Source organism: Rhamphochromis sp. 'chilingali', assembly GCF_963969265.1.
Source record: "Rhamphochromis sp. 'chilingali' genome assembly, chromosome: 13".
Classification (NCBI taxonomy): Eukaryota; Metazoa; Chordata; class Actinopteri; order Cichliformes; family Cichlidae; genus Rhamphochromis; species Rhamphochromis sp. 'chilingali'.
In genome coordinates this window covers 32,792,339-32,806,889 of record NC_137940.1, presented here as the reverse complement: position 1 = coordinate 32,806,889, position 14,551 = coordinate 32,792,339, and the positions used below count along the sequence as shown (strand labels likewise).

Below are 14,551 nucleotides of genomic sequence, written 5' to 3'. Positions count from 1 at the left end.
CATGCAAAGCAAACGAGAGATGGCAACAATAGTTGAGAGGCAAGGAGGGAGGGGTGGAGGCGAGGAGACAGATGGACAGTAGGACAGTCAGGAGGAGGAGGAGAGAGGGGGAAATGAGTTCCTGGCAGTGAAGACTGAAGTCACTATCAGCTGGAAAAAGAATAATGGCTCCAAATATTGGTTTGGTGTCATTTTTTTCTATTCTGTGAGATGGATGTAAAAATAGCCGCATTTGTGTACCTGTACATGCTTGTGTGTGTGCCTCTGATGCATGTGTGCGTTTGTGTATGAGAGAAAGATCTGTATCAACAACAACTAGCTCCTGTCTCAGCTCGACACCGGCAGCATTTGATATGTCAGGGTGAAAAAGAGTGTGTGCCACCTAATTCGACGTGGACCCAGACTTGATTTTTCTCTTTTCTTAATAGTATTTTTAGCTCGAATCTGACTATTTCTTTCCCCGGCATGTGAGAGACAGAAAAAGAAAGAAAGAGGTACACATACACACAAGAGGGGCTGTCAAGGTACGAGCTGAGACCATATTGGGATGCTCTATGAATATCAACTAGCATATGTTTCAGTGCCACACTATCCCTGCTTCCCTTTCATAAACATCCTCTTGGCACAAGCTGGCATGTGTGTTTCTTGCCCACATGCCAAGGTTTCCCATCGACACGTTCTTTTAATGATCCTGATTTTTCTCTCGTCTCTCTCCCCTCCCTCGTCCATCCTCTCGCTCTCTCTCTCTCTCGCTGCATCTTTATCACGCCGTATACCTCTCCAATCCGCCCACCTCCCCTTGATAATCTTTCATTATATCTACTTTCAGGTTTGTTTACAGAAGTGTCCGTGCAGTCATCCTCCTCCTCTCCTCCCCTGTTTCTATCTCTCTAATCCTCTTTTATCGTTTCCTCTTCAGTCGTCCGTTGATTCCTGCACACTGAGATTGGATCAATCGGCTCTCCGCTTCCTCTCCTGTCCTCTCCTCCACTGCAACTTAGTTTCTGTTTTTCATTTAGATGCACCTCTCCCCCAAATCTCTTCCTCCTCCACCACTCCCGTCTCTTTCTTACTCCCTCGGCATTCTTGCCTCGGCATTCCCTTTCCGCTCCCTTGTGTTTTTTTTGTTTTTGACCCCCCACTTCCCACAAACATTTTAATCATGTTCTGAAGTAAAGGAGCACAGAGCTGGTGTGTGTTTTCTAGTGTCTTCCTTCCTATCCTGTAGCTCAAAGCAAGATGTAAGTGTAGTGTTCCTCACTGTGATGAATGAAGTGTACGTGCGTGCGTGTGTGTGTGAAAGGTCTGATCGACCCAGGATGTGATTGCCAAGGGCTTGCTCACCTGTTCAGTGTCTGTGCCTTTCACGCCCGCCGCAGCCTTGTTTTTCTCTATTAAGGATTTGTGGAGGGGAGTATTAGTGTTTATATGGGTTATTGAGGATGTTGCTGTGGATCTCTGCGTGTTAGCACAATTTCAGTCTCCTTCGAATCGTTCAGAAGTGTAGCCTCTTTCCTTCGGGCCGTTGAATCTTCCTCAGCTTGGGTGAATGATGATAGGGATGATGATAGCCTGTACTCCAGGGCTCCACAAGTAGCAACACCAGCATGGCTCAAAGCCGCCTCGGCATCCACATTTGTGTCTTCTTTGTGTGTGTGTGTGTGTGTGTGTGTCCTGCTGTCAAATTCTCTCTCGCTTGGTAAGGGGCTTTTAGGCCTGCCAACTCAAGTCATCTTCAGCAAGTGTCCAGAGGCCTAAATCTGAAACAGCCACCCCCCCCACACTCAAATGCTACAGTTGGGCAGACAGTCAGAAGATGGTTGTGGGCTCAAGGGTCCTTCTTCGAAGTCAAAAGCGACCCTGGTTACTCATGCAGGCAGTGGGTCATGCAAAAATAGTACTGTACCGAGCGGCACTTGCTTCAAATAGACAGGTAGTGGTTTTAATAGATGATCGGCGTGAGGAAAATGAGAATAAGTACGCTTTTCACAGCTCGGAAAAATCCAACAAAGTGTCCTTGATCTGTTATTAGAGCTGTACTATAACAATTATTACAACATGCACTTCACGGTTCAGTGATAGTTATGAGCACTTTTTAAGGCAGTGATGGACAGGCTGGCCTCAGTAAGAGTGCCGACTGTATGAGCAGGATTCAAGGGAAAAGCTCCTTTCTCCTTCTCCCTCAGTTTCAAGCACTCTCTCCTCTGTTAAATGTTTGATCACTTCCTTCTCAGTTCACACAGATCATCTTCAGCAAAGCCAGATGACAGCATGTATTGTATACCGTCCGCTTTAAGGAGTGCTGTGATGGGCTGGCTCAGTGTGAAGAGTTGGTGGAAATGGACAGCCTTTGTATCCTGAAGGTAGACTTCACTGGTGTCGACTTCAGCAGGACAGCTGGCTGAGTGTTAGTGAGCGCCGACCTGAAAAGAGACAGCAGGCAAGAGTAGTATTAGAGGCTTCATTTGGAGATGCATTTGAGCAACGAGGTAAAATCTGTCTGATACAATGGGCCATTTGTAACACATCAGACGTGAAAAGAGAGTGCACAACAAGGAGGATTAAAGGTCACTGATTCAGTTCACGACACTCTTTACAAATTTTGGATTACTGTATGATGCTAATGGAACCAGAGACATTATAATAGAGAGCCAGAGAGACGTGGCACAGATTTTGATGGAAGATCGCTTCAAAAGATGGATGGATGGACAGTGCTGTCTACAAGCCTTTTGTTTCAAAATGTAACATGCAAATGCATGCGCAACAAATGTAGCTGCATAAATACAGCTTAATCAAAATAAGTGAGCCGCGTGATAATGATGATGGTGACACTTGTAGAAGTTATGCTAAAATATTTCAAGATGTGCCAAGAATTAAGACTGAGTCTTCTGAAGTAACGTGTCTTAGAAGCTGCATAAAATACATTATGTCATTGGCTTTGGGGCCAAGCGAGTCACTTTAAGTCATTCGTGTATCTACATTTTAACGAAAGCCTCTTAAGTTTGAGTCGGCTTGTAGTTTTTACTCTTATTTTAAGCGATGTTAAAAGCTTCATTTTCTTAACCACTGGAGCTTGTCACAGCTGTTTTTGGGTGAGAGGTGGGGTAATAACCACTCTATCACAGGACACAGAGAGACAGAAAACCATTCACACTTAGACATATGGCCAGTTTAAAATCACCAACCTTAAACTAATTTAAAGAAATGGATTCTGGTTAATAAAGGGGAATTGTTCTCATAAATTTGTTGTGGTAATGATCATAGAGTTTATTATATTTCCACAAAAAGAATATTTTAAATATTGGCTTAATGCTTAATGTGCCGTAAATGAAACATCTTCTAATATATCTTCATTTGTTACACCTGTTTTGTGTAAATGATGCCACCATGTGCTGTTGAGTCTTAATGTTGGCACAATACAGAATCCTAAAAGGTACAGGCTAAATAATTATCCCCATCTGAATGGTTATACCTCTTAAAATTAAGTACCTCGTGAAAATACTTCCTGAAGGTCACCACTGCATATGCACAGCACTGTGCTCCCAGTAGACACAAACCTCCCATTAAGGTAACTCCATATTTTATATCTGTGTTTTTTTTGTGTTTTTCTCTTCAGACAAATCTTTTGAGCTTTTATTAACCATCACGCACTAAGTGCCTGTATCTTATGTGCAGAATCAAACCCCCAGTGAACACTGGTTTTAGAGATATAAGGTTTTCATCAGGCATACTGAGTGTACAGACACAAATTCATCAAGGCCATTAACTGCTCTGCTGCTCACATTCGCCTCTTCACTTCATCCCAAAGTAAGTAGACTACATCGCCAACTGGGAAATTATCATCCAGTTTGCTTAAACACAAATAGAGACAAATAAAGGCGTCCTCATTTTCATTTTCAAAGGACACGCGCTGCAGCTGAGAAGAACTTGGTCAACAGGCTTATGTCTGTACTCCTGTACATCCTCGAGGGCTGTTAAAAGCTGTGCACTCAGGGCGATGGTGTACAGGTTTTTGTTTCCCATGTGATGTAACTGGTTCCACAGATGGAAACTGGATGTGCAGTTCAGTGAGGTGTTTGGCGAGATAAATGATCCTTTTTATAGGACGTCTTCAGATTGATATCCAGTTGATGCCTAGTAAACTTATTCATATGTGCAGACTGTGGCTAACTCGCATAATGAAAATCAAGCGACGTGGGGCAGAATGATAAAGAGGCAGTGTTTTTGCCAAATGTGTCGACTTTGTTATTGGCATTAAGGAGAAATGAGATAATGGTCTAAGCAAGGACTTGGTGCGGTACTCATTGTTATTCAGTTCATTTGTAATTTGTTAAGGTCTAACAGTTTGCATTTTTGGACTTTAAAGTAGCTACAAAAATAAACACTAATTGGATGTCATCAGTCACGTATTAACAGCAGATGTCACCTTTAATAACGTGAACTGTCATTTTAAAGCTAGTCGCTTTACTTAGCTATAATTTCTGAGCCAACTACTCTTAGACTCTGCACTAATCTTTGCATACTGCAGGCAAAACGTCTGCCTGCACTGGACAAGAAGTGACTATTGAGCATCAGCAGCATCTCCACAGCTCACTGCCATTGGTCATTAGACATCAATATGTGAAGCTCTATCTGTGTGATGTCAAGGCTGTCCTTAAAACTTTTTTTGATGGAAGCAAGCCTAACTAGTGGGAGTGTGATGGGAGGACAGCAGACATAAGGAGCATCTATCAGAGCAAGGAGCTTGGAGGCAAAGTACATGCTAGTCATTTGGCAGAGTATGAAAACGGCTGTTTGTCAGAGTTTTGAGGAAGATTAGAGAAAGTTTCACCAAGGTAATGACTTTTGTTAGTCATAACTGCTTGAGAACATTAGGGAAATTGCAGCACTTTTCAAAGGAAATCCGTCTAAAAATAACCTTGTAGAAAGATGTTACACAAAACACGAATGGACACACTTTGACATGGAGTCACAATGATAAAGAAGTTCAAGGTTTTCGTTTATTTCCTCTTTCATGTGGTTTCATTCCTCTGATGTAAACATTTTCTAGAAATGCACTAATTAGTGGTAGAATATAAAAGTATGATAGAAAAGAGAGGTCAGCTGTTTCACTGTTAAGTCATTGAATGATATGAGGTGGGATCAGACCTTCAATATCAGGCAATGAAAATGGAAAAATGAAAACTACTCTTCGAGTGATAGTGAAGGTTGAAAAGGTCTGATGAAAACAAGTAAGCGAACGTCAAATAACAAGTTCTACCTTACTGAAATAACCATCATGTTTCAAAAGGGACTGCGTTTTCTTTGAAGGCGAAGGTGTCTAGTGTCAGGTTTGCATATCGCTTTTCTTCTTGGTCTGCAACCACTCTCCAATCAGTTGATGAATGCACATTTTTCTGTTGTTGATGGCGGTTATCATGGGGTCACTGACTGGTGACCCTGGAGACTAGGATTTGGCAGTAGATTTTAGAATGACTGCCAGCAACTACTTGCAACTATTCTGGGAGCATTTGTTTTTCCCTAGCAACCGGTAGTTGCCAGGTGGTCTACAACTAGTCTCTGGATGAAACACGCCTTAGCTGATTAGTCAAAAAGTTAATTTAAAACAAGGTGGGGGTTATAGCTTGCAAAGGGGGAACAATTATTATCTTTTCTTAATCTTAACTGATAGCAGATTTTGAGTTTAGGACCATTTGTTGGATAAAACACTTCAAACCATATCTGATATGCTCATTTCCAGTTCCATATTTTCATTCTGGGACTCTACTGAGAGGTCAAGAAAGCCCAAATTATCTTGTGCTAAGCTGTGGTGCAGCTTACATTCTTTCCCTTTTAGCTATTTTTCTTCTAACTAGCTACCCCTTGTACACCAGAAGTTTGTAGGTTAAGTGGGTGGCGCTGTGTTAATATAGGTTTTAGGTTGCAGTTTACTAAATTTACAATTACGCTTTATTTCATCAGCTTTTCGCCTGTAGAAAGGTTATATATAGAAAGCAAACTGATGTCTGCTATCGTAATATTATTTCTTCTAATGTTATGTCATCCTCTTTACATAACATGTCACACTGTCACTGAAACAAAGAAGCAGTTAAAAAGAAAGCAGTAATCCATATCGTGTGCTGAGGTCAAAAACATTTCTGACTGACCCTTCACTCCATGTTTTTTCTGTTGTACTCGATTTTTTTTTTTTTGTCTTTTTGCATAACAGAGACCGGAGAGAACATCTCGTTCCTCAGGGGGACAGAAGTCACTCAGCTCTTGTGAGCCAGTCTACAACAACTGTGTAGCCTACAGGCAGGCAACAGTATGTGACTTTCACTGTGGCATCTGTGCTGTTCAGACGCTCTCACTCCTCTTTCCTTTGTGTAGTAATAAGCAGATATTAGTGTTTTATTTTTCTTTGTTTGGTGCAGAGGCTTATAAAGAAGGCTAGAGATAATAAAACTGCATAAACCAATAAGTGTGATTCTGTACAGATACTGCATCCACATCTGAGCTCAGAGCGACTGAAGACTACAACAAAACAAATCTTTTTACGTTGTGGATACTTTTATGTTAAAGTAAAGTGTACAGATGAACAGTAAAATGATTCGTGTAACTACAGATGTACAGATGGTGGTAACATATGTGCATGAATACAGCCAGAGCATTCGCATGTGCATTGTTAGTGGTCACCTTGTACGATTTGCGGTTGGAAGCTATAACGAGTGGTACTACAGCTGTTTTTGCTGGCATATTCATTTGTACTGACATGAGGTTCGCAAAGAGGAAATGGTGACATTGAGGCTAAGTAGCATGATCAAAAAAAAACAACAACAACCTCAAAACCTTTTCCAAATCCTCCTCCAGATGACCTTCTAGCTGCACTGTCACAAATCTGACACACTGTAGTGGGGGTGGCAGGAAATTGACGATATCAAATCTCCATTTCCATCCACCCTTTGCTCCATCAGGCTGATCAGAATAATTGGGAAAATGGAAAGCAAAGAAAAGTGACAGCTGTGATACTTGGCAGTTTGCTCGCTCTGTGCGCCGGAGTGAGCTAGGACAGAGGAAGTGAGGAAGTAGGAGTTAGGGATTAATAGTTGCGGGGCTGGGGACCAAAGTCTGAGTACTTTGTAATCATGTGGCTGTCTAACCCCAGTGTTAGCGAGGTTGATGAGCATGTGTCCCTGCTGACACACACTCTCTCCATATCCACTCTGCTGAATATTAATATGGAAAAGAGAATTCCTCTGAGCCCCATTGTCAGACGGCCTATTGTTCTCTGCTGGCCTCCGCCTGGGCGCGCGTGTATGTGTGTGCTTTAGTATTAATGCGTAACTTGGTGTCTACATTGTGTGCTTATGCATATTAAGGCCATGTATTCATTGCAAGCGTGCGCTGGCTGCAGCAGAGCAGCCGTTAAAGCGGCAGTTGGGGAGATGAGGGGTGTGTTTGCGGCCCGCCATGGCCAATAAAGACAACTGGCCTGAGAACACTTGGACTAGCCATCAGGGCCCAACACTGGCAATTATTTCACCTAGAGGCGCTATCAGTAAAATGAACACTCTCATTAAAACCGTGTCCACATGTGTGTGCATTTAAATGCGTGTGCGCACACCCAAGTCAATTTAGAGACACGGCAAATATATGGCAACACAACTGCTCGTCTTTCAATCAAAGGGTAATGTGCTGTTTATGATGTTTTGACTGCGGTTGTGTGCTTGCGCACATGAGTATTTACATACTGAGTTCTCTCGGCGTGCCCATGTGAGCACACGCGTGAGCGTGTACGTCTGTGTTAGCTGTGTGTATGCATCTGTATGGATTTATGTGTGTGAGTGTGTGACTGTTTAACTACCCCACACACGTAACCTCCCCATCTCTGCCTCCCCGTTTCTCATTTACTGAGCCAGCGCCAGTGAGAAGGAGTTTGGGGAAACGAGAAAACAAGTGATAGGAGGGGGAGGAGAATGAGAGATGGTGAAATAGAGGCGGAGAGGGAGGTGAGGAGGGTATAGGTTTATACAGGGAAAAAAAAATGAAGTGAGGCTGGAGTAAAAGGGAGAAAGAGAGCAGGGACGTCAGAGAAGAGGGGAAGATAGAGAAGCAGGAAGATGGGGGAAAGAGAAAGAGGCAGAGGAGGAGGCAGCAGATTTATGAAGCCATTGGAATGTAATTTGGAGGCAGAAATTACTGTCAGCCTGTGCAAGGTTTAAAGTCAGTGAAGCCTGAATCCAGGCCCTGCCTCTGTGTGTGTGTTTGTGTGGCAAGTATCAGACAAATGGATAGCAAATGTGATGCAGAGTAATACCACAGAAGCTCCGCAGTTACTTGTCATACACAATGAATGCAGCGTGTAAGTGTTTATGCACACGCACGTTTTTTACAACTACTCCATGCATGAGTGACATGACTGTATGGCATCAGAACACAACCCAGCATTCATATTTAACAGCTCATATTTCATCGATGCTTGAAGACACAGATACACCCCCGCACGCAAACGCGCACACACACTTGCACAAACACAGGCGCTGAATTCTTGTCAGGCTCCGAAGGCCATGACTCCGGCAGAATCAGTCGAGGGTGTCGACGTGGACAGAACGAAGGCTGGAGGGAGCTGAGCGGGAAAGAAAAAGACAGAGAGCGTGTCAAGGATAGACAGAGAGAAAGGTAGAGGTGGGAAATGAAAAAGATAGAGGGGGAGAGAGAGGGAGAGACTCTAAGAGGAGCTAAAAAGAAGAGCGAGAGGGATGTGACTAGCTTTCTAACGCAGCAACACACAGCTTCCATTTAGCATGAGAGGGAGGGGCGGAGAGGGAGAGAGATGAGGGAAGCGACAAAGCAGGAATAATCAGCAAACATCTAAAGGGAGGGAAAGGCTCAATACAGTATATTTTTTCTGATCTGGCGTTACTTTGACAGTTGGTTGTAATGCACACACTTGGGGTTGGCTCTATTTTTGCTGCTAATTTCTACACGGACTTCTCATCGATTAGTTGCAGTGAGCACAAAGGGCAAGCAGTTGAGGCTGGAGTTATTTTTGAAATATTATCCTTTTGACAACACTTTCCTTAAAAAAAGAAAAGAAAACCAATACAGTGTTGGTCTGCCCCTCAATGCTTCCTGACCTCCTTAAACTGCCTGCGGCTCTCAGCCCAAAGCCCATTTGTTTGTACTGAAGAAGAACATCTTTAAAGCTGCAAATAATTAGTGCATTTGCTGAGGATTACATGGCAATGTATGCGCTTCTATTGAGGGAAAGCACTCTTTATTTTAAAAAGCGTTACCTCCAATAGTATTGTATTTGTAATAATGAGGATCGTTTATTGACATTGGAATGATTCCAATCTACCTCCTCCTTCTCCCAAATTCATCTAAAAAAAGAAATTTAGAAATAAAAGAAAAAAGCCTCCCCTGGTAATATTGGAAGTCCATTACTGGCTTGATGCAAAGCTTGGTGGGCATCCCTAGTCTGAATAGATGAAATGTGGACTTGCATTGCCTAATGCTGCAGTCACACTTGGGGAAAATAGTGGTTAGAGACCACAACATGACAGAAATTATTGTGACCGTGTACAATGAACTTAAAATCTCTGAGTCAGTCTCCAGTCTGAGATCGAATGGGGTCACAAACAATTACGTGGAATCTGTTTGTGATAATATGGTGATTAGCTGTTATTAATACAGCAAATATGGCAAATCTGTTGCCGTCAGTGTTGCAAATGTGTTATTGTCAGATATTAAATTTCATATTAACTACCGGAAATTCAGAAATTGCTCCACAAATAGTGACCTAGCTGCTGCAGGACGACGGTTTAGCTGCAAAATTAACTAGGCGCTCAGTAACCTTCCTTTTATGCAGGAATACAACCAGAATACAACTAGCTGGCAACCCACTGAGTCGAGCCTCCTGTAGATATGTGTGGCAGATACTTTCATTGAACTCGGATTGACTGCAATGTACTGGATCAGTTCAGTTCAATGTATTTATTTGAAAGGGAAAATGCAGTTTAACGTAATTCCAGAACAGAGCACATAAAACTGCTGTGCTGCACATCGAATTTAAGTCTGCTACTAATTTCCAGCACTTGTCCCTTGTTGGGCTTTTACATTAGTAATGCACAAGCAATATTTACAACTTTCAGTTAGATAAAACCATAATAAACATGTACAGATGGTGATGGTCTGTCTGAGAGTCTAAGTTGGACTGTGATTGTTTAGCGACCTGTGCAAACACCTTGTGATCAAAAGTGGCTGCCGCAGCGATTTGCAATTGGTTTCCGACAGCAAAGAAAATCTGACGCAGTCACCCGACAATTACAGATTTTCCTCTAAAGGCAGGAAGTTACCATCCTCTCTTTTACTTTAGTGAGACTGAGTCACAGACTGGAGCTTTTTAGGACATTTTCCAGATATGAGGTACAAAATGTAACTAAAATTCAGAAGGTTCAGCAATAACATGAAATTGACTTGTTTCATTCACTCAGAAATGGAACAAAATGTTTGTACAGAGATCCAAGTGCAGTAGTTTAGCGCTGTGATACAAGAGTTTATGCGTGACAATAATGAAAATCTCAATTTTATTGCTTACATATTTGATTTCTCTTGTGTAACAAAACTTATATTTTCTTTGTTTCTTCTTCTGTTGTTGCAAAATGAAATCGGTGAAATGTCAGTCTTTCTTTGTGCTGCTTTTTGTTTTGGCCATTTCAAGCTGAGGACTGAATCCCTCACTGCATAACTGCAGGAATGTGAAGCAGTGCTCTGAAAATTCCAACACGTTTGTTGTTGCACACATGGAGAAGGGGAAAAAATGTCACACTTCTGATAAATGTCAAGACAAATGTGTTTAACACAGTGACTGGGTAAGATCAGCTTCTTAAAGCAGATCAGTGCTTGGGTGGTTTACGCACCACCCAGCTGCTCCCCTAAAATGGATGCCTCTGAAACACACAGACACACAAAGTTCTCCAGATCTTTTCCACACTTTCTGAAACGAACGTCGACACCGTCACCCTCTCAGTCTCTCTTCTTGCTCTTTTGGCCTGTGGACTGACTTTCTCGCTGACACACAAACGCATCAGCTCTCTATTCTTTTCTCCTCGTTGCCAGTGATAACGAAAGCAGCACCATTATGCACTGTGACAACACTACCTCCCACTTACTCTTCAAGGCAGTTCATACCACAGTACAAACTCTGTTTCTGTCTCCGCCTGCTTCCCTCCATCTCTCTCCTCTCACTCAGAATAGTGTTGAGGTCAATTAGCTCTGAATTTGCTTATACACTTGGCTGACTGCTTCAGGATGCTGGAAGGTGTTAAGGAGCATCTGTAGATTATTTAAAAGGTTTTCAAACAGTTTTTTTTTCTCTGACATTCATCCCCTTTAACACCTTCTCCTACTGTTTGCTATTTACATGTTTCTACATTTTTTTTTGGTCTCTCCCTTTCTTTCTTTATCTTAGATTTTCTCTCTTTGTTAAGTAAAACTAAACTTTTTGCATTATTACTTTATTACAACAGATGGGTAAAGTTATTGTTATGTAAATGAAGCAGTTTTCTGCTAAAGTTTCAACACCTCTAGATTAACTTTGAAAAAAACAAACAAAAACCCCCAGATTTAAGTTGATCTATCTTTGTTTTTTATTTACAGACGATAAATTGAGTGTGATCTTTGAGTTATCGTGGTTTAGTAGTGATGCAAATGGATAACTTGCCATTTGTAGGAGTTTCATAAATGATGAAAACTCCACCGATCAATCACGATCGTCACATTGTTATCGCCACAGGCCAAAGATGGAAAAGCCACCAGCATCATTAAGGGGACAAATTATGCTGGCTGTCTGGACTGGTCCAACCTCAGTCGTGTGTGGCTGTGCTGAGCGGGGGCTATCCCCTCACGCCTGAGAGGATATGTGGCCGAAATGGTGCGTTATTTTCAGTTTATCCTTCAGAATATAGTTTGGACAGAAATTTACAAGGCAAGATAATAAACGTTGGATCTTTGCATAACTGCTTGACTGTCTTGGTGTATGCCTTGGTGGTGTATACGTTTTGTATGCCCCATCACATTTGTTGATACTAATTAAAGTTGAAATTTAGCCATTTAAAAAAAAAAGTATTTAAGTTATCTTAAAACACCATATGTAAGGTACAACATACACTAACATATTTTTTTCTCCAGCGTCACTGGAAGATGAGGATCTTACTGGCTCAGAAACAAAAGCCACCTTAATTACTTAACATTTATATAAATATATGCTAGCTTAATCTATAATAATATAGCATTTAATGTATCAGTAGTTTATTTTTTATTGTATTGATCCTTTAAATCTCAAAAATGATCCAATAACTAAAGCTTTAAGGGAGTAAATGCTGCTGACCCGTGCATGCTGCAGGTAACCCTGTTGTCTGCCTTCAACAAAGGTAAAAAAAAAAAAAAAGTTTGTGGCAAACTGGATAAATGATATTTATTTCAGGGTTAGGGGTTAGGGTTGTGCTGTCACTGGGTTTGGGAGCAGGTGGAATAGACTGAATTTTCTTCACAATTTAAAAAAAAAAACTCAGCAGGTGTTTTCGTGCACTTTTATTAGCACTTTAATGTGAAAATACTGAGTGGAAATAGAAAATACTCATCAATGAGGCTTCAGTTCGCCTCACCAGTGAACACGATTAATGGAAACATCATTAACGGCCCTAACAGACCAGCAACTTGCCCAACAGATTTTTCTTTTTTTTCCCCCCCCCTGACAGATTTAAAATTTCAAAGACCGACAATGATGTTATTGACAACAAAATTTAAGAGGTTTAAGTTGTTTTTTTTTAAATCTTAACAATAGTCTGTACACATAATTAATCTCGTATCGATTTAAGGGCTATAAATCTAAACTAATCTGGCAACGTATCGCCTGAGTAGCCGAGTATTGTTTACTCACAACTTAACTTAATTACATTTTTAGTTCATTATTTTACTTCACTTTTGTTTATGAATCAGCTATCAATTATAGCTACATGTCTGCAATTCTTACATAGAGGAAATGTTGTGTAATTTTTTTTAATAAAGCCAGCAGCATCCATCTGCCAAGTGTCCGTGATATTGGCGAGGTGAGTTGTCTGCACTGAGTCCAGGGGGTACTAAAGGGCCACAGCTACCCTGGTGTCTCTAAAGAAGTGTCTGCTGTTGTTGCAGTAGACGTGGGAGCTGTCATACTTATGAAAATAAAGCTAATAATTTTGTTGGGGTGATTTTGTTAGTACAATAAAGGAACTACATCCGAATTTCATTATAGGATCTTTGGTTGCATTATGATTAGTGAAATAAATCTCATTCTATCAGCATTGATGTCTTTAATATGGGTCAGCCCTACCTTTCATGTGCAGGTCTATTCATTTCAGGCCAGGTTATTGATGGTTTATTAGGTGGGATGTTAGTAAAGCGTGAAAATCGAAGACAAACTTTCTAAATTCAATCCTTTGCCGTCTGTGTCTGTCTGTGTGTGGTTAAAATGTTTCTTGCTGTGCATTCTTTCCTTCCCTGTACGACGACTCCTCTGCTTCTTCTGAGCAAAAAGGACAAAACTCCAGCGGTGATAAGCTACTGAGAGGCAAGCAGTGCAAATGGGAAATTTCAATAGATGGGTCCCAAAACCTTCTGTTGAGAGGGAGAGAAAAGATGAAAAAAAAGGAATGAAAGGAAGAGGATAAAGAGGAAAGATGGAAGAGGGGGAGCGTCGATGGAGGCGGACAGGGAGACAAAGTGAACTATAGAGTTTTCGCCCTGAAGGAAGCCGGTATCCAAAGAGAGAATGAACGGCAGAGGAGGCAGTAAACAAGACTTTGAGAGAGAGCGCTGCTGAAGAGGGGAGAAGAAGAAGAAGAAGAAGAAGAAGAAGGAGGAGGAGAAGGAGGAGAAGGAGAAGGAGGAGAAGAAGAGGAGAAGGAGAAGTTGGGTCGCGATGGACTAGAGAGTCTAGGAGGGGAGCTGCAAAGGGACGACAGCAGTGGAGATGAGAGACGTGAAGAAGATTGGTTAACACACACACGCACAAAAACACACACACAAACTCTCACACGACACCCAGAGTGAAGGTGTTTTGCATAAATATGGTGCGAATAATGAAAACGCTGGCGGGTTCATTTTAAACACAGCAGCTAATAATTAAAGCAGCCAGACCTCACACTATGGGGCTACAAAGACAGCACACAGATTTTTATGCATAAGCGGTAAATAAACTGTATTATCTCTCTAGGGGCTCTCTGAGGGCTGCGGCCTTGGGTCCTTGCAATATATTCACATCGCTGTGAGCTTGAGCCCAGCTAATTCACCCACCCGCTCTACCTCCAATTAGGGTTAGACAGATACGCAGCCTTAATGATGAGTTTTCTTATTCCCTGACTGAAGTTGCTCCTATCCCCAAAGTCCTAGCCTTTCAATTAAAATTTGATCATTTTTAACAGCAAAGTGAAAACTCAGATTTCAAATGATTCACAGGACAGAAGCCTTCCATAACTGTAATTAGACGGCGATACACAGAAAAGCCAGTGAAAACCTCACAGATGAAGGC

General features: G+C 41.7%; 2 protein-coding genes across 4 annotated transcripts in view; one reads left to right on the top strand and one right to left on the bottom strand.

The window, feature by feature from the left end:
* Window positions 1-14,551, top strand: part of macrod1 (mono-ADP ribosylhydrolase 1) — a 148,942-nt gene that overhangs the window by 42,826 nt on the left and 91,565 nt on the right. The gene's annotated exons all lie outside the window — the stretch shown is intronic.
* Window positions 1-14,551, bottom strand: part of flrt1b (fibronectin leucine rich transmembrane protein 1b) — a 37,875-nt gene that overhangs the window by 6,845 nt on the left and 16,479 nt on the right. For all 3 annotated transcript variants that reach the window (XM_080901672.1, XM_080901671.1, XM_080901670.1), the window contains exon 2: window positions 1,345-2,423. The gene's annotated coding sequence lies outside the window, so the exon portion shown is untranslated. The remainder of the gene's footprint in view (window positions 1-1,344; window positions 2,424-14,551) is intronic.